Genomic DNA, 25,943 nt, shown 5'->3' with positions numbered 1-25,943 from the left:
TCGTTATAGTTTATCACAGTTGGGAATTTGTTTGAGTTTGTTAGTTTATTTTGGTGGAGAAGTTTATAACATCCAGGCAGCTGAGGTATAAACAACAACTCTCTCAGTTGCCAAATCCTCCTCAAATGATGCCTTAGGTTGGGGAAAACGACGTTTTAGTTGAAGGACCACATTCCACAGATGAACCAAAACAGGTCACGCTGAAGTATGGATGTGTCTGGATTTCAAGGCAGAATCAATGGTCATATTGAACCTTTTCTTGTAATTTTCTGTCTGTGTATCTTAATTCCAATTGATGTTAAATTGCTTTTCTCCCAAGATTTCTACAGTCTACTTTTCAAGAAGTATTGGTGGAGGAAAATGTTGGTGGTATCTAGATGGCGCTAGGGAATGCACACCTTCTGGTTGTGTACAGTGGGAGTTGAAATCAAATTTTGTATGGGATTTTTGAGAGTGGGCATGTATGTGCACTTGTGACTGTGTCATAAGATGATAAAGTTGTTGGGAAGCAGTGCCTGAGTCGGTCTGTCTGTACAGGTCTAGAGCACAAGGATGTGATGTGTCCACATGATTGTACTGCAGATACCCCAAGTGTCTAAGACAGGGGTTAGGTTTGAGGGTTGCCACAGAAGGAGCTGCATCTGGAAAGAGTATCTGGGTATTTGTTCAGATTGGTGCTGTTTGAGCAAAGGAAGCTGCAGAAGAGAAAGAAGGTAGGGTCTTGTCAGTGTTTCAGATAGACATAACAAGTGCAGGGAGCTCTAATAGGTGATCTTTGATGCATCATTATTGCTTGCAGGCTTTAAAGATACTGCTGTTAATAAATTACGAGAGGTTTTCCTTCACTTCAAAATGTAGCTATCTTGCTTTTGGGTCTTGAGGTCCTTCACTGAATCTTGCACTGAGATGAATTCTTCAGAAGACAGGATCATCCTTCATTTGGCATTTACTCACTCAATTACCTTCTGCATTTTCTGCAGACCACATTAGACTTTTCATATTTTATTTGTTCTTGCCAGACCACATTTATTCATTAGCTGTATTTATTGTAGTTATGGTTGAGACAGCACTTTTATTGCAAGCCCCCTATCTTTGGTGGTTTATAACTTTCTGAAACAATTACCTTTTTGGCTGAAATTTCTCAAGCTTGTTCTAAGCTCAGAGGTGAATAATGTTTCAGTAAGGTTGAAAAAAATCCATTAAGCCACTTATGAGGACTAGACGTTCCAATAAACGTAGGCGCATTTATTTTTTGATGACCTACTTATTCCAATAAAGTACATTATTATTCTGTTTTCTCCTGTTTTAAATTATGTTGTCTTTTAAAAGAGAGTGAGGATTTTTTATACCAAATTTTTAGATTGGCTTCAAGCAAGGTTTGTTCACATGCAGTTTTGTGCAGGCAAGCACACTTGTTTGCTGCAGAGCTCGCAAACAGGACTATTTATGGGTTGAAAAGCTTTTGGAGTTCAGCACATTGTTCTCTGCAGGAAAACAACAGCTCAGTCCCTTGTGGTTCTGGTGGATAGATGGCCCTGCATATGCAAGTCTGACTACACAGGGCAAGGGTAGATAGACAAAATGAGGTTGTCTTTTGAATATAGATCTTTAGTTGTGCAGTGATGCTAACTCAGTGTGAAGATTCTGATATAGCTTGTGCAACATTACACTGAATATACTTCTGTTGTCTTGCAGTCATTGGATACAATTTTTCATCATGCTGTCCTGGACAATGTGCAATAATTTGACAAGTGATAAAGTCTTGTGCAATTGAAAAGGCAGTGCTTTTTTTCTTCTTTTTTTTTTTTCATTGTACTTCTGCATAGACAATGTAATTAAATGCAACTATGCTTTGTCTCATGACTACAGTGTGCCTTTTAGAACACATGTAATGCTTTGTGCGTTGCATACATTGTGGGAAAGTTCTAGTGTTTATGCACACTGATGTAGCATGAAAATATAGCAACCTTTACTTAATAAAAGTATCATAAGTTTATGCCAGTGTATTTGAGAGCGGAATTTGGCCCAATAAAATTAAATGTACTGATGAACTTTTATGCTAAACTCCATGACCTTTGCACAATTAAAATCTCAACTTTAACATTGCATTAGCCTACATTTTCATTTAATTACACATATTTGGTTGAAAGCTTCAAAAATATTAATATTTTAAGTCTCTTCTCATGTTTGTAATTGAACTTTTTTGTGTGATTGTTTTCTGCAGTAATCAAAAGGACATTAGCATGGACAGGAAATGAATCTGGAACTCCAGAGATTAATATTAATCTGCTAATGTCCTGTCCTGATGTTCTCAGGAATCCTTTCTTCTCTAGCACATTATGGTACTTTAGTAATCAGCAATTAGGGCAAGGTTTTCTCAGGCCTGAGCTATGTCCTCATACATCTCTCATTTTCTGATTGCTGTGGGAATGGTGGTTCTGTCCCTCATGGAGTCAGAGCAGAACGCAATGTTTCCTCTCCAAGAGCCATACTACTTAGACAAATGCAGGGCTGGAGGCTTAGCACATTATAAGGACGGAGATTTGAGAGTTAGTTAGGGGAGTTTAACCTCAGGTTATATTGCTCTATGGGATTTGCTATGCTTCCATGCTTGGGAATACTTACCTTGATCCTTGTGCTAACTCTGCATAGAGCCAGGGACTCAGTAGCAGTGCTTTGGGAAGCACAGACCCAGCTGGCCCTGACCCACAGCAGCACATCACAGCCTGGGCCATGCTGAAATCTGCATCAGGAGGCAGTCTCATTCTCTGACTGTGTGCTTCAGACAAGACTTTTTTGCAGACCCAGTCTTGTAGTGTCAGTCAGAAGGTCAGAGGGACTGTGCAGCCTTTGCCCATTTATCACCTCCTGCAAGAGACCTTGTTGTCCCAGCTCACAGACACACTGATGCTACTGCAGAAATCATTGTAGCCCTTGGACTTCAATAGACTTCACTGTTAGTGCTTAAGTTTATATAGGTAGCATTTAGGCAGCAGATCCTGTAAGCCACAGTATTTTCTCCCCGTTATTTCCTCCACTTGCCGCTCCCAAGATGGTCTGAAACATTGCAGCTCCATGGCATTTAGGAAATACAGACCTGTCTCCAAGTATCCCTCTTATCTGCATAACAAAGCTGGACGGATTTTTATTTCTTATAGCATGTGCACAGAACGAGAGGTGAACAGAGAGAATTAATTTTCAGATTTTCAGAGCACTGTAGGATTCTGTGGGTTGGTTCAGGGGGAGGGAGGGTTGGTGTGTGTTTTCTTCCTTTTCTGGCATAAGTGCCCCTGGTTTTGCTCCAAAAAATTAATTGATAGTCCATTACAAACTTCCTACATTTGTTCTGACTTCTACTTTTATTTTGAATTTCTATTGTACAATTCCATCTGAATAAAAAACCCTCTACAAGGTGCAATATTGAGATGCAATATTGACTTGATTGTAGCAGATCATTCAATTTTCTTTCCCTAAACAAAATTTCATTGAAATTGTTGTATTTTCAGTGCTTCACTTTTGATAAATCGGCATCTTCCAATGGCCATATGTTCTATTGGAAAAATCTCAAGTCGTCCTAGTTGTATGCACCCAGATGATACTCAGTTTCATGATATGTTCCGTCATCTGGTATGTGGTGCAGAGAGAGGAAAACAAGAAAGTGATAGTGGAAATGACACTGAGGCCTGTGCTTGCACTGCAGAATATGCAGATTGGAGTCCAAGCACCACTTAAAGCTTCAAGTTCAGTCATTTTTGTTTTGGTTTAGGATACAGAATAATTTCCATTTATCTCAAGTTGGGTTGTTTCCTTTATAGCCTGTTTATTGCAATGAAAAATGCCTACATAATCTGAGCCTTTTACTGGCCAGATACTTACTAGTGTTTTTGCATGATATTCAGGTAATTGAGCTTCTACTCTTCTTAGCAGATGAAGTGGATGATAAAGTTGGTTTGAATTCTTAAGAAACAGGAATCAAAATATCATTGCAAACCTCAGGCTTAGTATTTCTGTGCCACCATTTCCCACCTGTATGTACATCTCTTTAATTATAAAGGGTACTTTAAAAAATATTTGTTGCCAAAATTGAGAAGTTTGGGCTGTGCAAGTACCTAAAAAGATGAATAGAATGAGCCCAGAGTCTTGGGCCATATGCAGGGGAGGGAGGGAGGGAGGGGAGAGGGAAAAGAAAGCCCAGATTTCTCTGGCTGTACAGTTTCTGCTGTGGCACTAGGGTCAAAAGGGGAGAGATTCACTTCAGGTGGACAGAAAAGCCGAGTATATTTTAACTCCTGAGTGCAGACAGCTTGCACTGGTGGGATAAGCAAACCTACCTGCCCAAGCTGCCCAAGCTCTATCCCAACTCTACAAACATCTGACATTCTTTTGAAGCAACAAGCCCTGAACTGTACAGTTTATTACCAAACATTTTCAAGAAAAACATAACCACTTATGATTTGTTTTATTACCTTGAATTTTGAGCCATACCACTTAAAAATTTGCTTCGTGAGCATTTCAGGCAGCATTGTAGCAGTGGTGGATAGAGAGCTGGATGGCAGCAACATTTGACATCTCAATGCCTAGGACTGATTCTAAGTCATACCAATTCTTTTTGCTCTAGCATTGAGGTCAGGTGCATCCTCCATCTGTGCTCCATCTGCTCAGCAAGAATGCTGATCTGGTGTTCAGTACCTATTGCAGTATATCTGTCTTGGTATCAGATATAAAAAGGACAAAAGGCCCTGAGTACATCCACAATGTATAAGTATTTTTAAAGGTTTGGCTGAAAACATTTAAACTTCAGTGATCAGCAGGAGAGCTACAGGAAACAAAATTTCTGTAAGCTCCCTTCATAGCCCTTCTTTTCTCTGTTTTTCCTTTTTCAAGGATTCCTGGTTCTCAGAAATGTGAACAGAAGTTGTAAGTAAGCTCATTCAAAGAACAACCTTTATGCTGAGGCTCTCAGCATCTAAGATAGTGACTGTCTTAGGCCTAATGGCACTTGGGTCTTCTACCCTCTTTGAACTGTGTTGTAGGAATCCAGGTCTTTTTCTTGTCACAGTCACATATTGTCATTTTAAAACAACAGTTTATTTTACAACTGAATTTATTCCCTAGTGCCAAGAAAAAACTGAGACAGAAAACAACTAAATCATACAATGGAGTGGGTATCAAAGCAGAGAATGAAATTCCAAATTTAATGATGCTTCTTGAAATCCAAGGCAAAGCTGACTGATGGGACCAGCTTTTCTGAGGATAGCTCTAGACTCTTCATCTGTTTTCTGTCTGTGTCACCTTTGAGTACTTATGGCTTAAATTCAGGAAGATCAGTTTAGCTAAGTATCCAAAATGGTAGGAAATTCTTTGAATATTTATATTTTCAAAAATTGACTCTAAGTTATTTAAGAACTGTGTTTAACAGGGTATTTTTGTCGCTTAGTATCATAGGTTTAGCAAAATTCATTGTATGTCTAAACAAAGTCTTTTCAAAAGTTCATGACATGTATTTAGTAATAACAAGCTCAGGAATTCCATCAGCATTTTTAAAGTTTGAAGAAGATTCAGAGTCCAAATATGCAAGATTTCCCATAAGAAAATGCCTCTTTCCTTTATTGTTCCCTCCCAAACTGGCATGTTTAAAGGATTAGTTACTCAGCAGTGTTCTGGGTAAAAGATCAGGCTGGTTTGCATTTTTTTTGTAAGGCAGTTCACCCTTCCCCATGACAGAAAAGGACAGTTGTATTTATATGGACAAGAGCTGTAAATCAGAAGTGGAATAGATGCTGGCAGTGGCTCTTAATCATTCCTGGGAGCTGGGATCAGGTATGGCTTGCATTTGTACCGTAACTCTAAAAGGCCACAGAGTACTTTCCAAAAACTGAACAATGCACATGTCCATTTTCTGTTGGGTTCATGTGTAGCAGGCTGCAGCCCACTGCTCAAACATCTGTTGAAGGAATGGGCCCATTAAAAGAACACAGAGTCACCGTAGTGTGGTGGTGCATTTTAATTCTGTCCTGCTATTCTTTTTCATGCTTTTTCAACCCTGTGGAAAACCAAGTTCTCCTCCAACTGGCCAGAAGTGTTCACACAAACTTACTTGCCCTGGCATTCACTATGGGTCACCCTGATTTCAGAGAAAATTGCCCAAGTTCTTGTTTCTTAGCATTTTGTTCTAAACCAGTCTTACATAATCTTGGTTTTCTCTAGGGTGCAGGAATGTGGGGAGTTTGGGGTTTGACAGGTTGTTGGCAGGATGGAGGGCTTCAAAGATCTTTTCTTTCTGCTGTTGTTCATCACTGACCTATCAGGCCAGTGGTGCCAGGTAGCTGTGGTAGGCTAACTGCTCTGGAGTAGCCATTGACCACAGTGCTGCTGGAATTTTGTGATAATTCTGTAAAGCCTCACTAGCCCCTAGATCATCCTTCCTTTCCTACTTCTTTTTAAGGAGGAGGTTTTAAGTACGGGCTTGCACATTCTATTGCAAGCCATCATTTTTTCAGAAGCATTTACAGATTTGAGTCACAGTTTTCCCATATCTGGCAGCAAATACCAATATGAGAAAGGAAAAGATATCACTCCCTTGATGATTTTTTTTTTTTAACATTACCCCAGCTAGAAATTACTCATTTTCCTAACACAGCCTTGGTCTTCTACCTAGAAAGACACTTCTACCCATGCAGAAAAGGTAAGGGTGCTTTACTTTTGGTTTACTGAAGCGTCTTTTTTTTTTTTTTTTTTTTTTTTAACTAAATTTTGGAAGATCCAAATATGCATGATGCCTTTCATATCATTATGATAGGGTGCTGAGCACTCACAACTTTCTTGGAAGCTGGTAAGAGCCAAAAGTATTAGGACCTTCTAAAATCAGTCATCTAAGACCTTTTAAACAAAAGTCATCCTTTACTTACACAACATAGAAGATTTCATACAGCTATACAACTGGAAGTGTACATGAAGGTGTATTTCAGTCTCTTGTCTCGCTGGTATTTTATTGTGTAGTATATCCCAAATGTGCATCTTCTTTTGGTATTGAACAAATCTCAAGGTGATTAATCTGAAGCACAGTGTTTATAGGTTAGGGAAGTAAATAATGATTTACCAAAGCATGTGTTTCCTGCTGTGGAAGACCGTGAGGATGGGTTGATTTAGCATGGGTATTTGTTTCACTGCTACTTGCCCTAGGGATTCCCAGTCTGTTTTAAAGGTTTGGTCAGGATCAGTGGCCAGACTCACCTGGTGCAACTCCTCCCTTTGGGGATGATGATGAAGGCATATCACAGGATCATTAAGGTGGTAAAAGGCCTCCAAGATCATCAAGTCCAACCTTAATGTCAGTTGGTAATTCCTAGGTTAAAGCTATGGGCACAAAGCAATACTGAAATTCAGATTAGACCTTCCTCAGTCTGATTTGATGGCCACTTACTGTTGGAACCTTCCGAGAAACTCTTGATCCAGCCTTTTCTTTTGGGGAAATGAGACTGAAAACATTGCATCCTTTGCATGCACTTGGCAGCAAGTGGCATTGGTTCTGTGCCGTTGGGAGAGACAGGCTCCCTGGAACCCAGATCTTCAGTGCCTCACATGACGGGACATCAATCCAAACCAGAAATCTGAGGAAGATTGCTGCATGTACCTGTATAAACAGTCTTCAAATCCCATTGTAATGAGCATTCCTGAGATGATTTCTGAACTCCTTTGTCCCAGTCAGGTGAATTCTCCCTAGGTCACACCCATGCTCTTCACAGAAGGTGGTGGATTAGAGACTGCACCACTGATAGTGTGTTTCTTAGGCCTTGGTGTTGTAGAAGTGTGACTGGAAGAAACATCTGCACATGTCTGGGTTGTACAGGAGTTAATAGAGATAGTGATTTAGACCACCAAATATGGATATTTTATTGTGGCCCTATTGTAACGTTTCATATATTTTATATCTTCTAGTGACTGTACAATCCTGGAACTTGCCTTCTGGCTATGATTTATTTTTCCTGTTAAGTCATTGTTCATCCTTATGAGCTGAGATTATTTTTCTGTGTAAATTTAACATAGGAGCGTTCTTGAACTTGAACACATTTTTAATTTTTAAAAAGCAGCAGCACTCCCTTTGCTCTCCTATGATTATGATACTAAGCAATTATAACTCTTTACCCTTTGGTCTTCACAGCATTCTTGTCAGATTAGTACAGAGAGAGGCTTAAATCAGGACAGTGCCCCTGAACCCCCTCACAAGCTGTGAGCTTTGAAGGGGTTTTTAAGCCTGGATCCAGACACAATCTTGTCTGAACACTGGAAAGCAATTGCATAAACGTGCCAGGGAAGCAAGGCTGTGCAGTCATCGATGCAGATGTAATTTTGTTGTTACTGCTAACGCTGAAATCCTAAAGGAACAAAATTTAGTTGGGGAGACTGTTGAAGGGGAAAGAAAGAAGTCTGCTAGTAGCTGACCTTGGCAGATGTCAGATGAAGGAATGCAAACGACTCTTAGGAAGACTTGGAAGGTCGCTTGGGCAGTCCAAGAGAGGGTAAGCAGGCCTTCCTGGCCACCCAAAATTTGGCATGAAGAGGGAAGCAGGTGCACCTCTGAGTAGATCAGAGGATGTTCACTTGGCCTTTGGAGAATTTCAAAGGAACAGGTACAAGGCAGGTCTCACATCTCAATTCTTCACAGAGGGAAGGTCACAGAAGTTGTGTAACTGTTGTTGCATGGGGTTGCAGTATCAGGCTAGTTTTACCTTTCCAGTTGCTACACAAGAAGCTGAGTAATGCTTTCTCTTACCATTTATATTTTCTTATACTTGCCTAGAAGAATGCAATGATAGCCTCTTCATTAAAACAAAACCTGGTATTTCTTAGGTGAAAAGACCTATCCAAAAGATGGATTAGATATACAAGTATTTAATTGTCATTCACATTTTTCTTTTCATGCTACTCGCTTGCTAGTCTCAATTCATCTCTGTCCTGGTTTGCAGTCTACATTTTTCTGCCAACCCCAAAAGCTCCCTAACCTTTGTTACTTCTTATTTGAGCATCTTTGTGGATTTGCATTTTACTTCTCACTCACTCACCTTTTCTCTTTCTCTCCCTTTGCTATCTACATGTAAGTTCATAATTTTTATTATGGAGGAAGTCCATTTGTATTTGTCCCAAATGTTGAGATCTACTGAAAGGGGGCAGGGGAAGAAACTAAATTGGAGTGAGTCATCATTCTTGGCTCCTTGAAAGCTGGAACCAGCTTCAAAGGAAGTCTCAACTTGGGGGCAGTTGCACAGATGAATCCCAAACCTTTTTACGTCCTTCTCATTCTTTCCTCCTCCTCTCTCCTCATGTAGTCCGAACAGATTTGGCAATTTCAGTTAAGCACGTCTGTGCAGATTTTTAAAATCCATTACATAAGTTTGTTAGTTTAAGACTCTCTTCTTCGACATATGAGCCTAAAATGGCTTTGATTTAAAAATGGAACTTGGCAGGGAATTTGTTCATATGGTAAGATATGTTTTTTTCTTAGTTTGGTTTCATTTATAATATGTTTTAATCATTTTTGGTGTTTTCAAAACAAATGGTGAAATATGGGTTTTTTTCTTCTATTTCTGGCTACCCTCCTCTGAAAGGCCTTACTTCTCTCTGTGTGTTTAATTTGGTGCTTGAAAAAGTCTTTTTAGACAGAGACTGCAAAATGCAGACTTAACATGCCTGTGAGGAGGGAAAATTTAGACATGGATCCTGCTGACGGAACTGTTAATCTCACAGGTCTTCTCTAATAGCAAGCAGAAGGGTCACTACGTCAGTCTCAGAGTATGTACAAATATAGAAATATTTGTAAGAAAATAAACAAAAAGAAAGGAGGGAAACCAGATGGGACAACACTGTTTCTATATTCCTGATCAGTGCATCATAATTATCTGAGCAATTATAATTTTAAGGAATATTTTTTTTTATAGTCTGAGGTGCAGCAAAGTAGATTGCCACCAATCAAAATTCTTTCTTCCAGTTCCTAGAACAAGGGGAATCTGCATTCCCTGGTTGGCCCAAATATCCTGAATTTTCTGTATTTTCTTACAGAAGTTTTTCCTTGTGATCTTCTTAGTACATACAGTAACCCATAGAAGAGACTTTTTAGCAGGTGGTTCAGACCATGCATCCTGTTAAAATCTGTACAACAGAATTGGGTCCTAATTTTTCAAGTGATCTTGTCTTCATGTGCACAGATCTCAGCTTTACTCGGGATGGGAAAGCAGGATAAAAGTTAAAGTTGTGTTCAGTCTTGGAACCGCAGAGCAAATGATTTTGAAAGAAATGCAAGACTGAGTACCTGGTCTTCCAGTTGCACCTAGCTATGTAGGAGACCCCAGCTTGTGTTTATGGCCAGATTGGCTGAAACAAAATACATGTTGCTTTTACAAAGGACAACAGCAGAGAAGAGCCACCCCTTTTTTGAAAACAGACAGGTCCTAGGAAAAAAAAAATCTACTCTACTCCTCCTCTTTGGGAAACCCAGCTGCCATTGCTGACAATTTAGGATGAGAAAGAGGTAGACTCTGCATGACTAAAGCAAAGGAAAGGAGGATCCACTAGAGAAAATTGTGGTAAAGGGGAAAAATTTGCAACTATACTTCATCCTGGTTAAGGCAGATATATGAGATAGAGGCAAGAATCTTTCAGGCTCAGAGATGGGCTTTAGAAGACCAGCCAGAAAAAAGCACACACAAAAATAAGAAAGCAGAAGGCGTGGGTGGTTATGGGGATTAGTACTGACATATGGAGCCTATCAGCTTGAAGTTACATGTTTAAATCTGACCTAGGTCAATCATGCCCCAAAGTCATTGCTGTTGAGCAGCTGTTGGGTGGCCTCTGTGAAATGACTTAGGGGTTTGAGCCCAGTTTCTAGTGGCAGGTGTCCACATTACACAAACCCATCTGTGATAATTACCTCCCTATATCTGGCAAACTTACCTGAAAGACCAAGTACTAAGGGTTCATCGTGGAGACTGAGCTATCTCATTTTATTGTGGGTGGCCCTTCAGTGAAGGGGCTGAAGAACTTTAGAAAAGTATCATAGGAGAAGACAGCACATTCCCTGCTCTGTCATTCAAGCCAGACCACAAATTTTCAAACCCCTTGGACCTGCAGATTTCACTGGTGCTGCGTTTACTCTTGAAGTCAGCAGAAAGTATTTCATAACTGGCTGCTTGCACGATGTTGAATATACATCATTTGGTTTCTACTTTCGGATCATAATAATATAAACAGGAAAACTACATTTTGAATTCATTAAGTTCTTCCTCTGCTGTTTATAAAAGATAAAAACTTCTCTCTCCTTTTTTTTTCTTAAGGATTGATTGGTGTCATGTACATACTCGTTCACTTCTGTTTATGCAAGATAATAAGAGTATTAACATGGAGGTGAAATAATGGTGTTTATAGTTCCATCACCACTGTTTATATAAGATAAAAACAGTTTAAAAACCAAAAAAAGGAAAAATAGTGAGAGAACATTTGTTGTTACATACATATATTATTTTTTCCCACTTCTATTTGTAAAGAATGTAAAAGAAAAAGAAAGTATTGCAAGTTGAAGAGGAGTTGCTTCTGTTTATAATATTTCTGTGCTGTTTACCTAAGATAAATTAATTTAGAGTTGATGTAATGAGCAGCTTGGAAGAAGAGAATTGGGGTGAAAGAAGACCTGGTGGGGTTAAGTCTGATACTCTTAGTACCTTGTAATCCTTTCCTTTATTAAGAAACATGAAAGATGCAGACTGAATCTTTCTAGTGGGAATACGATAGCACCGGTGAGGCTGGGGACACACGGCGCTGTCACGGCAGCCAATGCAGTGGCTACCAGAGGGCTTGGAGGCTTTCTCTGGCAGGAGAGCCCTCAGAACAGAAAGGACACTGCAACAGCCTGAAAAGATCTCATGAACGTTAAACCCCCTGGTATCATTGTCCATGGACTTAGTCCAATAATTGTGTGCCTGTATGACTCTGTTTTGTTCTGCTGCTTTGAAGTCTAATCCTAATTCCTTCAGGGAGAAAGGCTTGTAAAATGTCTGCATTTCAGAGAGACAGGGAAATACTACCTTTGATGCAAGCCCTATTGTCAGTCCCGCTCAGTCCTTCTGAGTCACCCCTGCTCCTATCCTGTGCACGGGCATATTGACAGATGAGAGAAGCTGGCAGATGTGCATATTTCCTTGGGATGAGGCTGATGCTCTGGCTCACAATTGTTGTCAACCAGAAAGGCCTCTTATGCTTAATAAAAGAACAACTGTGTGGACATTAATGCATGCGCAGGCAAAAAGTCCAGGAGTATTCGCTTACTTTTCCAAATGAGTTTGCTCCAGATCCAGTCCCACCCTTTGTGTGTTTGCTTTGGCCAAACATTCAAGCAGACAGGCTTGAGAAATCAGGTGTTGGTACACTTTCAGGTAAGGAACTAACAGCATCTCACTCTCACCCTGTAAGTGGTAAGTGCTGTGAGAGATGACTTTTTGCACATGCTTCTCACCCGCCTTGTGCAGGTAAAGGAATCAGCCCAGGAGTTGGCTTGACCTTCTCCAAGTGGTGATGGACTAGCATAAGAAAAAACTGAGAGAAAATCTTAACTGTGTCCCTAACCAGGAAGCTATAGAGTACCACTAAATTTAGAATTGCATAAAAAATGTTTTCTGCCTTCTAAAAGAAGTCACCATCTTCTGTAATTTCATAGTAGCATTTTTTTTCTTCTCTAATCCTGTGTGTACCTAACTCATAATGATGTCTTCATCTCTTCTTCCCAGTTCTTACTTCATCCCAATAAATGTCTTTACAAGGCAAACCTTTTAAACACATGCATAAGTCCATTTCTGTTAAATGGATCCTGAAGTAAAGGTTGAATTTTAATTATATCCTTGAATCCCATTTCATTCACACATTTGAATTTAAGCATGAGTTTGAGTCCATGGTTTGAGGGTTCAAGGTCTAACATTAATTCTGTCAGGATGCAAAACAGTGCTGTACGTTAGTTGTGTCTTGTGGTCAATTGCACTGCTTGATGACACCTATGCACCCCTGCTCCAAATATCAAGTACTTGAAGCACATTGTGTGTACTTAGTGAGCAGCGCTGCCCAACACAGATAAAAAAATAGGTTTTATTGGGGAAAAAAATTGCAATCTACAGGTGGATTTTCCAAAGGCAGATAAGGGTATTAATTTGCCAGGTAAATGAATCCTTGAAAATTTCTCTCCACTAATTGCCAGCCCTTAGTTCCCTCAGCGCTGACATGGATGCAAAGAGAAGGGAGAGATCTGTCAGCAAGCTGAGAAACAGTTTAAAGGAACTTCAATTAAAAAGTTTTGTTTTTCAAATGAATATATTTTGTCATGGGTACAAAATGACATTTCCTGAAGTGAAGGCCATTGTCATCCCTATCCAGAGCATTCCAACATACAGTAATATGTGTCTTAATTATGGTGTTTCTGTGTCTAAAAAAAGCTCAGAAATTTCACTTTTCAGACTTGTATAATCAAATTGCTCCACCTTGCTATTAGACATGAATGGCAGTCAGTGCTCCAGGGAAGCCTGAAATTGAAAGAGCAGCAGGTGGGGAGCAGTGGGTCAGGATGGGTATGCATTTAGGAGAGCTGTGTGGGGAGTCCAGAAGTAGAATAGCGGGAAGTGCTGTAAATTGGATTGAACACGTTGCTAGTGGACAGGGTGAAAGATTATACAGCATTTGTCTGTGTGACCGTAATGAGCTTTTTTCCCATAAAAGATTTGGGGAGAAAGTACTGTGTATGAATAGGGTCCCTTTAAGAAGCACTTTTAAAAGAGCTCATTTTCGATTCCAATCATGTATATGCCCCAGCAAGACTGTAGCCAGATGCTTGTAGATCTGAAGAAAACAGCCCAACCCTTTTCTTATCATCTACCAGAGATGACAGACTTTAAAAACTCAATAGCACTTTCGATAACTTCTAACAAGAACTGGGACTTGCCTGGCTCCATTTGGCTGGTCAAGGCTGTATTTCTGAAATTTATCCCATGGAGATTTTCAGCAGAACCTTACACTTAGTGTCTAAATTAATTATATTCCTTCCTTTTTCCTTTTTGCCACGACAAAAATGACTCTACACTATATACATTATGCTAAAGTTTTCGTCATGGACACAATCTGTAAAAGGTTTTTCAGCTTCATCATTTTGACCAACTGATTCCATTAAGCCCTTTCCAGTGATCATGTTTGTGTGGTGTACATGGGAGATGTTGTTTGCTCACATGGTTTTCCCTTCTTTGAAGCTAGGAAACAGTGGTCATTTCTCTGGTTATGTCTTCCTGTCCCCAGGAAAACATATTTTGAGGGAACACAGTGTAACTCTCTTAGTAAATGAGTTTTCTCTGTGGTATAGTCCTTAACTTTTCTTTAAGGCTCTTTTAGGATAAAGACATGGTCTTAACTCTTAAGTTGGTCTGTTGATAGGTTTGCATTAAAAAAACTCTGAATACATGAGACATTTCTCAGTATTTTTTGCATTGAATAGCAAAACTCTCTAATTTTTCTCAAATACATGGTTTACTCAAAATCCTACAGTGAAGGCCACCACAGTCTGGTGATACCTCTGCCAGATACCTTGCACTATTGGAGATTTTAAAGGGGTCTGGACAGACACTGGTAGTTCTGGTCCTGCCAGCTAGATGCTGGTGATTAAAACTGGAGCTGATAAATGATAAAGCTGATAATGAAAGAAAAGGATGCTTTATTTTAAAATGCATTCTCTCACAGCTTACTTTCTAAGCGAGTTATTTTAATATCCATTTTTCACAATAAGGAAACCTAAAATTTTGTGGCTAAAGCAGATAGGAGCCTGGAGGGGAATCAGATCCCACAAAACCTGTGTTTGTCTTCAAGAAATGCTTTTTATCTGCCTTTGCTAAAAATGAACATGGTGTAGCACTACCTCTTTATTTCACACTCAGTAAAGCCAGTAGAACATTTTATGCCAACCTCGGTGATGGGCACAGCCACCAGACTTTCTGAGGTAATTGTCAGTGCAGAATAGCATAAACCAAAAATAAACCCAAATAGCCTGCTTTAGCATAAACCCCAAAATCTATCTCAGTATCCTTTCAAGGGTATTGAAGCTTCTCAGATTCACTAATTAATAATTTTAAGAGATTGTTTGTTTGTTTGTTTGTTTTTCAACTGCAAACAATTTCATCTTCCTTCCTTGTCCACGGCATTTCCAGATGCTCGTATTTCTCAAGCTGACAGATTTCTGATCCCCCAGACTGAATTGCTGTGCATCTCAGCTTCCCATGTTACACAAACTTTATCTCCCTCATTTAAAAGAGGCAAAAGCGCTGTCTACATGAACAGACCATTGTTCTGGTTAGGTCATTAAAGTCACTGTAATGCTGACTTTATTTTTTTGTAACAGTTCTGAACAAAATGTTTCCTTTGGAAGGTCTCAGACCTCTATCCTCCCAACTCCTAATCATAGTAATATCCAACCTCAAAGAGTCATTAGTGAAGACTCAAACAATATCCTGTAACAAGTCAGCTATGAAGAAATTGATATAGTTTATCTCTCTGATTCATATTCATATGAAAATAATGGGTTGCAAAATGAAGGTAGCATGGCTCTCATGCTATGCAGTATCCATTGGATCGGGATCTTTCCTCCCCCACCAACCCATCTCCCAAACTAACCCTGAGTATAGCTCTGCAGTCATTTATGAGATAGGGTTCATCTATATAAGGTGACATGTTCTTATACTACAAAGCCATTTCTTTGTATTTCTTCTTAAACTGGCTCACCTATAAACCTCTATTTGGTCATGGTAAGCTGTTGCATTTTTAGATAACTGGTAAAATGGTATCATTATTATATTAAATCCAACTCTTAAAGAGGGCTTTGCATTTCTGGACCAAATGGATGCAGTGAACTGTGTAAACTGAGTTTGGATAAGTTCTTGGAGTTGTTTGGTTTTGGTCTCATCTTTGTGAAGTGGATGCTTAGCTTTGCAGGAGAGCTGATAAGTAGCACAAACTATGTCTCACCAGTAAGAAACTGTAAAATCTTGGTGTCTGCTGTTTGGGCTTCAGCAATCAAAAGGATTTTCTTCACAGAAAGGAGCATGCAGGTGGCTTTTCAGGTTTCTGTGAGGATTTTTCTTCTCATTTGATGTGATACAGGTTCCATTAAAAAATGTAAATTCATTTCATAGTTCTGCCTTAGTATTGATCAGCTTCAAGATCAGTTTAGCTTTTCTTCTTTTCTTTTTTCATTCCATAAATTGGGAATAAGGAAAATTACCCCTATAAAGCAAAAGGTGATGTTCAGCTCATTGGGGGTTTGTTTGGGTTTTTTTTACAAATAAAACTCCCGAGATTATGTATATTGAATTCCAAAACTTTAAGTAGCATTAGTTGCTCTCTGGGTGAGCTGTATAGATATGGATAAGCTGTACTCTTTTAGGGAAAACTAGGAAGCTTGGAAAATCTGATAAATAATTCAGTCTTTTCCAAAACATACCCCACAGTTCTGTTATAAGTATTATTTCTACTTGTTGACTGGGTCAGCAAATGAAATTACGAGGCTGAGATAGGCCAAAATGTTCAGGAGAGGAAGTTCAGGACTGGAACAAGAGTGTCACTTCTAAATTAAGTCCTACTAGAGAAAGTGCTAGGTACTTGCAGTGTGACTTCTTTTATATTATGCCTGACTTTTCCCTTCAATTACATCTTGCAATAATTTGATTCAATTGACTACTCTCTCTCATCTTCTATCTATATTATCAAATGGATACTCCAGTTAAGATAGAAGAGTTGTTGAAAAATTCCATCTAAGCTGCTCTGCTGTTGCACAACTCAAATTCCCTGCAGCATCTCTTTGGTGGAGAGGGTCAGGGAGGGAGGCATATAAAAGTTAAACTGATTCAAGGATTCAAGAGGGGAGGTGGCTTGAATATATTGGCAGTAAAACCTAGAATTAGGAACATGTTCCTATAAAACAACATCATGTTTGGTGATAAGAAGGATCAGATTCTGTGGTAAGAGGCTGCATTCTTGACACTTCAGCCACTCATCTCCATATAAAAAAAACAATGAAAAGTTTGGTTGCCCTGAAACTCAGCATCACAGAAGTAACAGCGTGCTACAGAATACACTGTTCTTATACCAAATGTGAAATGGAGAGTATTGTTCCCAGAAGTCATTTTAGTGGAGCTTTATAAGGTAGTTTTGATTTATTTTAATAGGCATAAAGTGAGAAGAAACAGATGAAAGATAAATTCCAAAGTATTGATTATGGCTTTGTAGGAAAAAAACACTTGATTCTCCTGGAAATCTCAGAAGAAACACATACTTAACCTGTCTTTGTAGATGCTGAGGGCTTAATACTGCATACAGATGTACAGCTGCATGACCCTGGTGACTTCAGTCTGCAGGGGTTTAAAGGCAAGTGAAATCTTTCTGTAATGCTTTTAGTCTTGTTCCATGTGCTGTGTACTCTCCCAAGAACACAGCTCATGTTCGAAGCTGTACAAATTTTTAAAAATTGAGCACAAGCCGTATGCTCTCTTATCTTTCAAGAATTTGCTGCTCTCATTGATGGTTAGATATTCCATATATCTTGTCAGGTCAAGATATTCCTGTAGGTCTTCATAGAGTCAGGTGTGATTTCTTTACGGAGAGGCAGTCAAGAAAACATCCTGACAAGCTTCTTTAAATGATTGTGGCAATGGATCTGACATGCTCACACTTTTCCATAATGATCTTGCTGCCACTTTGCTCCTGATTTAACAAACACCCTCATGGTCAAGTCTTAAACCATGCAGCGCTCACCAAAGAGAGCAAGCTGGATTTATCAAGTCCAGTGTAGCTCCAGCCTAGGGCTTGCCAGGACTCTGCTCATACCCTTTGTGCCCCACCAGCCACGGATGATGCAGACCCCCAGATCCCTGCACAGCCCTCCAGTCTCCTTGCTGCTCAGTGTTCCCAATTCAATTTAGCACTCTAGCCCAACCTGTTCTCCAGATATGGCAGTACTTCTACACTCAGCCAGTGCCCTTTAGTTCTGCTCTGCAGTGCCATCAGGGGAAAATGATATATCAGAGTACTTATGTCCCAAATTGAATGTTGGTCAGATGTCTAAATGAAAGAAATATTATGGAAAGTAAGCACGTCTCACTGTGAAAATAAATTACGTACAGTGAAGTGTCATTCCTCTTGGGACCATGTATGATCCAAAGACACCATTTAGAGAAGTGATCACACCACCAATGGATTTATCAGTTCATGATAAAGGAACATTAATACCCAGAAAGCAAATAATAATTAGCAATAGAAAGCTCCCAACCAGTAACTTAAACTCATTTTTCAGGGTCACTCCCTCACATTAGTAGCTTATTTGTATGTATCACTAGATTGTATAGCAATTATCTCCTTATTAATAACAACTTCACTAATTGCTATTATTAATAAAGATGCATTTAGTTCCTAGTACCTTGCTTTCTCAGTTTAACACTTGGTGTTATCAAATGTCATCTGCCTACATAATTTAGTATTATTTAATTGTATGCATGCAGTCCGGTTTTGGAAGTGCAGAATTCAGGACAGGTACTTGAGAAGGTGCAGGGAAAAGGGACCATGCACTAGGACTGCAGACCTCCAAGCAGGGAAGCAAAGATGCTTCATTGCTTATCCACCTTGCAATAAGGATATCATGAGTTGATGTGGCTATGGTGTAACACAACAGGTCCAACTTGTGAGCTGCCACTTCAAGCACACTCCCTCAGAACAGAAAATTCACCTATAGGTATAATCAGAGCCAAGACATCATTTTGGAGGTCTGATCCTGAAAGGCAGCCAGAACTTCTAGGTATATATCCTTGTATAGTTCAGTAGACGTGTTTTCTGTTTTCAACTGTTTAAAGTTTCAAAGCTGAATTCTAAGTGCCAAGAGAAACCAACACAAAATATTTTATAAAATGAAAATGCCCAGATTGCTTCTTGACCATAAAGAGAACTCATCTGGTCAACAGCTGACTTCTCTTTTCTCTCTTTTGCAAGAGTGAACAGGGAACAGGCTGCATGCTGGGTGGGAACAACCCAGCCTTAATGCAACCGTTATTTTTCCAGTGCCATCTTTGCTCCTTCACAGTCTCTTGATGGGAGCACACACAGCCACACAATGAGGGAGAAGAGGATCAGGAGCCTGGGAAGGATTACAGACAGGAGCAGGCAGCAGCTGCCACCAAAGCAGTGAAGCTGGCTAGCAGCACAGCCCCCTTGGGCAGTCAGAAAGGGACATTAGGAGTTATTTTGGCAGTGGCTGCCCCTTCCCAGGTATTCTGTTCCCAGAATTAGTCCCCTAACAGTGAGCTCTTTGTCCAGGGTGGTGGTAGGCAGCAGGAGCAGGAGCAGGGCAGTGCTGTGCCTCTGGGAAGTGGTGCTGGGCAGCTCCTTCTGCCAGCGGGCTGAGCTGGAGGCTGCCAACAAAACGCCCTCGTTTCACTCATTGTAACAAATCCCTCAAAGATGTAGTCAGTGCTTAGAGTTACAGAAAGATAAAAGAAGTACTGTTCCAGTCCATCTTTTAAGTCAAGATTCATGCTCAAAATGCTACATTTACATTATAAAACAAGAATATATTTAACCTTTCTTCCTCCTCACTTTTTGCTAGCTTTGCCCTTACCCTGAGCCCCTTAAAGCAGCTGCTGCTGAAGCTGTAATGTGCTGTTACTTCCAGAGAACTTTTCTGCTCTTCTTTTAAAGATGTTTTCCTCCAAGGTTTTTGTATAGAGACTTTCCTTGACTGAAGTTCTTCTTAGGGAGCAAGAGACCTCCAATGTATATGTTAATTAGAGTTCAGTTTGTAGATGCAAGAGATTACTGTTCTTATTTCATCTGCCTCATTGTTTTACTGAGAACAGCTGTTAGGACTTATTTTGGGCTGAGTTACCTGTGGAATGAGTCAGCTTGATGTCTTTTTGAATTAGCTTACATATACATGAAACTCCAAATTTGGATTGGATTAATTTCTTTTGTCTTATCAAAACATACTATTCAGCCTTCCTGGCAAGCAGAGTGTGCTGAAAAATCTTTTCCATCAAGATTTTTCTTTTGTGTTTCCTAGTTGTGGGTCCATGGAGTTTTCTGGTTTATAAAAGCATTTTTGTGTGTGTGCAATTGTAATGCTTATTTAAAGTCTGTTTTTCCCAGTCCATATATGTTAATGTGGAAAAGTTAAGGCTAAAATTATAGGCATTCTTAATTATAAAAGAAAAATTTAAAGTCTCCTTTTACTACCCTTAACAGCCCAAATTTAACAATGATATTAAATACACTACTGACATTAAATACACTAGTGAAAGAAAATGTAAGCTTGAGCTGTGTCATAATTCCTTTACAGTATGTGTTAAGGTCGACAGCAAGGCATTATATCTTCAAATTTGAGAGAGGAAACAGGAGAAGAAACATTTTCTATTATCTTTGGTAGACTATAGCTTCTAAACAAACTATGTCTTTGGAAATAAATTTTGATTCAAAATTGTTGTCAAATCATCACTGCATTCTTCACAGAACCAGAGTTTGGCTGTTTATTTCATTAAAAAGAGCATATGCAGTGGTAGTTGAGTAGATTTTTTTTTCAAATTCTTTCATGATGCATAACAAAAATACATATATGTGTGGCAATGCATACAGACTTGTTAATTCTTTCTTGTGCATAGAAAAACTTCTTGTCCTTTACTAAAGACCATTTTATTTTGATTTTCCAGTATTGCAACCTAAGGGTTTATACATGGCCATATAAGTGGCTCTCAAGCTGTGTTTGCAGTGTCCTCTCCCATATGAGCTTTCTCCTCCCTGTCTGATGTAAAACCATCTCCTCAGTTCAAACCTTTCCAAGCACTAGCTTGACTGAGTGATGTTCATTTCCTGTCTTCCTAAACAGAGTAGCCAGCCCTTGTCCTCACTCTTGTGTGAATGAAGGAGTCCATGAGAACAAAGGCTGGGCTGTGGAGCTTCCTCTTCTGGTGGGCACCCAGAGGTGAAGAAGCAGAGCAAGAAAAGGAATGTGCCATGTTAGCCCTTTGCAAAGACTTGTTTGATTTCAAAAGGAGCAGGATTGGGCCCGTGCATGGATCAAGATCTGCTGAACTGCTTTTTCTTGGATGTGCCTTTGGACCATGTCTGTGCTGTGACACACTGCTGGTGTCACTATCAGTCCCCAGGCAGACACCAAAGTGCAGTGAAGCCTGTTAATACAGGTCACTGAAACTCCAGACATTTTGACTGCTACAGAAGGTGGTCACTTCAAGTAGCATGAGCACAGGGAGAAAAAAAAACAAGGGAGAACTTGAAGGTCATTTTCCTCTCTATATTGCCACATTGCTTTTCCTGATGTGGCCCCTTACCTCACGTGTGACATTTTGTGGCTAAGGTGTAGTCAAATTTCTGGTATGCTAACATAACATTCGACTGCCTTCCTCTGCATTCTTGTAATTAACTCCTAATATTAAAGCAGTTTCCATCTCTGGATTCCTCAGCAAGCTGATTGAAAGGCAATTTAATTGCACAGCATTGCCAAGAAACATGTGAGGTGATTGCTGGCTGTAATAGCAAGTAATGTGAAGGTAATAGAAGGTATCACAGGGACTAAGATTTTGCTGGCCATTATCAGAGGTGACTTCAAAAAGCAGATGATAATTAGTATAGATTTCACTGAACCAAGTTTCCATCTGCTGCTAGTCACTGGATTTTGAGCTGCTCTCTTATTAAAAATTTGCATGTATGTTCCTGGATTCTCGATGGAAAGGACACTTAGGGGAAAAGGGTATAAATCAACAAATAACTGTGTAACCTGCAGAAATATAAATCTATGTAGATTAATCCATGTTTCCTAAATTGCATACTAGATTGTAATTCAATCAAAGGGTAGGGGTCCTGTGACATTTATGAACATTTATAGATGGTATGAGTGCTCAGATTAAATGTCAAACCCGGTATTGAGTTTAGAATCATGTATTACTGTTATTCATTAATATATAAAAACAACAATTATATCCACTAAAATCCTCAATTTAATTTTGCTGTAATCTGTCTCAGATGTGTCAGAGATGCAGTGCAGTCTCTTTGCCTCCTCAGATAATTTAAAGGGCTCCACTGAATTTCAGCCCAGTCTGCTCTTTCCCCCAGCATGGCACTGGCTCCATTTGGCCCCCCTTGAATTGAGAAATTCTCTAGTAAAATTTTTTTCTTTCTCTTCCACTGAGATTAAATTTTAGTTTTCATACTGAGCAGGTGTAGAGCACCCAGAAGGGGAGGAGAGGCAAAACTGTGGATCTTAGATACAGTTTACTGAGACTATTACACACGATAATGCTGTACCCCTCACTGCCTCCGTATCAGTAAAGAGTGAAAATGCTTTGAGGCAAAACAGTCATTTTAGGATTATCTAAATTTGTTGTCCGTCCTTCAAGCCTGTTTCTTCCCAGTCTGGGGCTAAAGGACTAACATTGCTCACCTGGCTGTGCTGCATTACATCAGAGAGATCCTAAATCACTTTGCAAAAATGGAGCAGAATCACTGTCCCAATTTACTGCTAAGAAGGCACTTGAAGCAGGTTAACTCAAGCCACTTAGTGAATAAAGTGTAAGAAGCAACTGAATGCCAATTGCAGAAATTACTTTGGCACCTAAGATGTTAGTGCTGTTGAAAGGAAGCAATGCTTAAGCTAACAAAGGTAATATATTTCATCATGGTTTACAGCCAAAATTTTGCTGACTTTCAATGGACTTCAACATGAATGCCTCAGTCACTTTTGAAAATTGTAGTTAGCATCATAAATCTATTATCTGCTTATATAATGTAACTCATACCACGGGTTTTCACCATCTTAACTTCCCATAAATAGAAATTCATCAGTGTTTAGGAACCTTATTAAACTCAGGGGGACTAGATTCCTAAATAGCCTTAACATATAGACCTTGCTTGTCTCTTAGTCTTTGTGATTTAAATGGAATTTATTAATGTAGCAAAGAAAGAGTAAAAGAGAAAAATCTAACAGTGAAGCAAGGACAGGTTTAAGATTAGCCCTTGGATGTTCTGTTCAATGGCCAAAACATCTTCCAAGTAATAATGATTAATTAACTCTAGGAATTCAATCTAAAAAAAAAAACAAAAAACCAAAAAACAGTAGATTCCATTTGTCCATTCCATCAAACAGAGCCATAGTGGGTTGAAAGCAAGCGACGTAATTAGAGACAGGTAACTATTCTGCTTATAACATGGAGACATGGGGAAAATGGTCAGATTTCTTCAACTTCATTTTCTTACGTTGTTATATAATAATATGTCTTGAAGAAATCTACTGTGTTAATCTAATGTAATTAGGTTAAATGTCTCTAGTGGCCAACAGTGCCATATGATAAGAAGTTTCACCCCAGCATTTTAATGGTTTGGGTTCTGCTCATGGTTTCAATTAAGTCAGCATAATTGCACAAGGCAGTGAGAACAGGATTTGGCCCATTTTTCTCCCGCATACGTGTTCTGCAGTTATCTAACCTGGAATGAATCATAGACACATGTTGTTTTTCCAATACTTTACAGGGAAAGTTTTGTTTTCATATATTTTCTTTTGAACAAAACTGATAACCAAGTTTCCGGATCAGGTGCAATAATTTTTAAAAGTACCATGTTTCAGTTCTGGTGATTTTGCCGCATTCGAGTTTGCAGCTTCTAGTACATTGTGCCTGTCTATAATTTAATTACCCTAAAGTTTTAATTAGGCAGGACAATCTTGTTAATTTCTTAGAGCAGATTTGTTGGTAATATTTGTGTAAGTCATTACTCAGCACTTCCATAATCTCAGGCTATAATTTGTAGAATTCTTTGGCATCCATGTTGTCAAAATTGCTTGATTCTTTCCCTTAAGAGACTTTGTTTTATGTTGCTTATAACAGAGCCAAACTCTAACCTCAGCCTAAAATTTTCCATTCTCTGGTTTGTTTTTTGGTTTTTTTTTTCCTCTATACTGGATGCCTCCCACTTTTTCTTTTCTTCCTTCTTTTTCTTTTTTTTTTTTTTTTTTTTAAACTCTCGGACTCCAAGGCACATTCTTTGGCTCAGACCTCTTGTCACAGGTTCTTTCCTGGTTTGTAGCTCACTGTCCATCTGCCCAACTATTAATATTACACGACTACCAGCCTCTAACAGTGCTTTACTATCATCTATTACAGATGAGTCCACAGACTTCCATGGGTAGGTCTTCAGGAAAAATGTAAGAGAAAAATAAGGGGTACGTGCTTAGGAAAGGAGATTTTTCTCCACCAGGAGAACTTCCCTGTTACAGTTCATTAGAATAATGGATTCTTGAAAGCAAGATAGTGACCTTCTCTTCACCAGCTTGATCTTGCCCTTCCTTTCATTTTATTTCAGCTTTTCAGTCTGTGCAGAATCCATCCTGTCTTCTGTCTCATGCAAATATTCCTTACATGTGGGAGTAGTCAGCTACTTTAAAGAGAAATTTGCTGTTAAAAGGGCCTCTCTGGGTGGCCTGTCCTAAAAATGCTGTAAGCATCTTGTTTCCTGCCCTGCAGTTTTTAGGATTGTCTGCACTTTTTGCTGTATTTCCTCCACCTCCCTTGCAAGCCAAGCAGTGGATTTGTACAAATGCTTTCTCTCACACTCTCCTCTACGAGGACGATAATTCCCACAAATAGTAGCTACAACTCTGAACGGATTTTCTGCCTGCCTTCCCTCTCTAGCTCTCTCTCTCTCCTGTGACAGCTTCTCTCTTTCCCTTCACTCTCTTAACTCAGGTTTATATTTCTCTGAGTTTTTGTAATGCTTTGTGGAATGACAGAGCTAATCTCACCCTGTAACTAGATAGGAAGCAGAAGTTGAGGGCCATGTCTTAAGTGCTGAAGTACACCACGTGGAGCCCATGGTTGTTTTTCACTGTGCTCCTGGTCCCCTGATAGCAATCTCCTGGAGAGCACTGTCTGGCCTGACTACCCAATTTATTTTTTTTTTTCAGTTTGGCAAAGAGAAGGGGAGACAGGACTGATTTGTAGTATTTGAACATTTGGGGAGCATCTGCCTTTGTTTTCTGTGTCCAACAGGAGTGTGTCTTCTTGTTACAATTCAGAGCATCAGGCTTTGATTAATTTTGTTTATTGCTTCATCCCAGGTTATTATGTTTTGGAAATAAATATGGAAATAAATATGTTGGCAGTAAAGCTTAGATACTCCATAGTAGACCTGTAGTCTACCAGAAGTTTGCAAACCTTTAGCCATTCCACTTTCGTGCAGTCGTTTTTTTATTAGGGGGTCTCAGGATAACAAATCAATCAAGTCCAAGATACTGTGTTGACAGAAGGAACTAAGACAGCACAATTCTTTCTGTGCAGCTATCAGCTGTAATGTAAGCATTCTCAGCCCTAATAATAAGCCTAACCCCTCTTCTGTGAAGGTCATGATCAAGAAAGCGAGTTCTGTTTCAGAGTCCTGTATCATCTGGCATGACTGCTAAGAAGGATGCCGTTCAAATCTGGCAGTGTTTTTGTGATAAGACCATTTGTCCATAGGAGCCACAAGCCTGTTTCACGGAGACTGTTGAACAGTCACCAGAGGATATTTAGTTTCTGCTGGCCTGGAATTATCCCAGGACTGAAAAGCTCTTCAGCTATTACCAGTTTTCTCAGCTACATAGTTCTGGGGTCAGTTAGTTTCAAAATTTCCAAGATCTGTATGTTTGTGAATTTAAAACTTTTTTTTTCCCCCTCTCCTGTGGGAATTGCCACCGTCTGTAAATCTCCTTGATCCCTGTTTTATATTGTTATATAGGTATAATTTAGTGTGTTTATTAACAATTTGATTTCGTTTTTTCTTTCTCTCTTCTCAGATCACTAACAATCAGTTTGTGGCCTTTCTCTGGAGGAGCCTTTCCTTATCTCTTGTGT

General features: G+C 39.4%; 1 protein-coding gene across 32 annotated transcripts in view; it reads left to right on the top strand.

Moving 5' to 3' along the window:
• Positions 1-25,943, top strand: part of ZBTB20 (zinc finger and BTB domain containing 20) — a 503,540-nt gene that overhangs the window by 336,153 nt on the left and 141,444 nt on the right. For all 32 annotated transcript variants that reach the window (XM_021548925.3, XM_085591313.1, XM_085591417.1 and 29 more), the window contains one exon: positions 25,886-25,941. The gene's annotated coding sequence lies outside the window, so the exon portion shown is untranslated. The remainder of the gene's footprint in view (positions 1-25,885; positions 25,942-25,943) is intronic.

Source organism: Lonchura striata, chromosome 1, assembly GCF_050655825.1.
Source record: "Lonchura striata isolate lonStrDom1 chromosome 1, ASM5065582v1, whole genome shotgun sequence".
In the NCBI taxonomy this organism is placed as follows: Eukaryota; Metazoa; Chordata; class Aves; order Passeriformes; family Estrildidae; genus Lonchura; species Lonchura striata.
The sequence above is the reverse complement of the archived record's forward strand: the minus strand, read 5'-3'. Positions and strand labels throughout refer to the sequence as shown.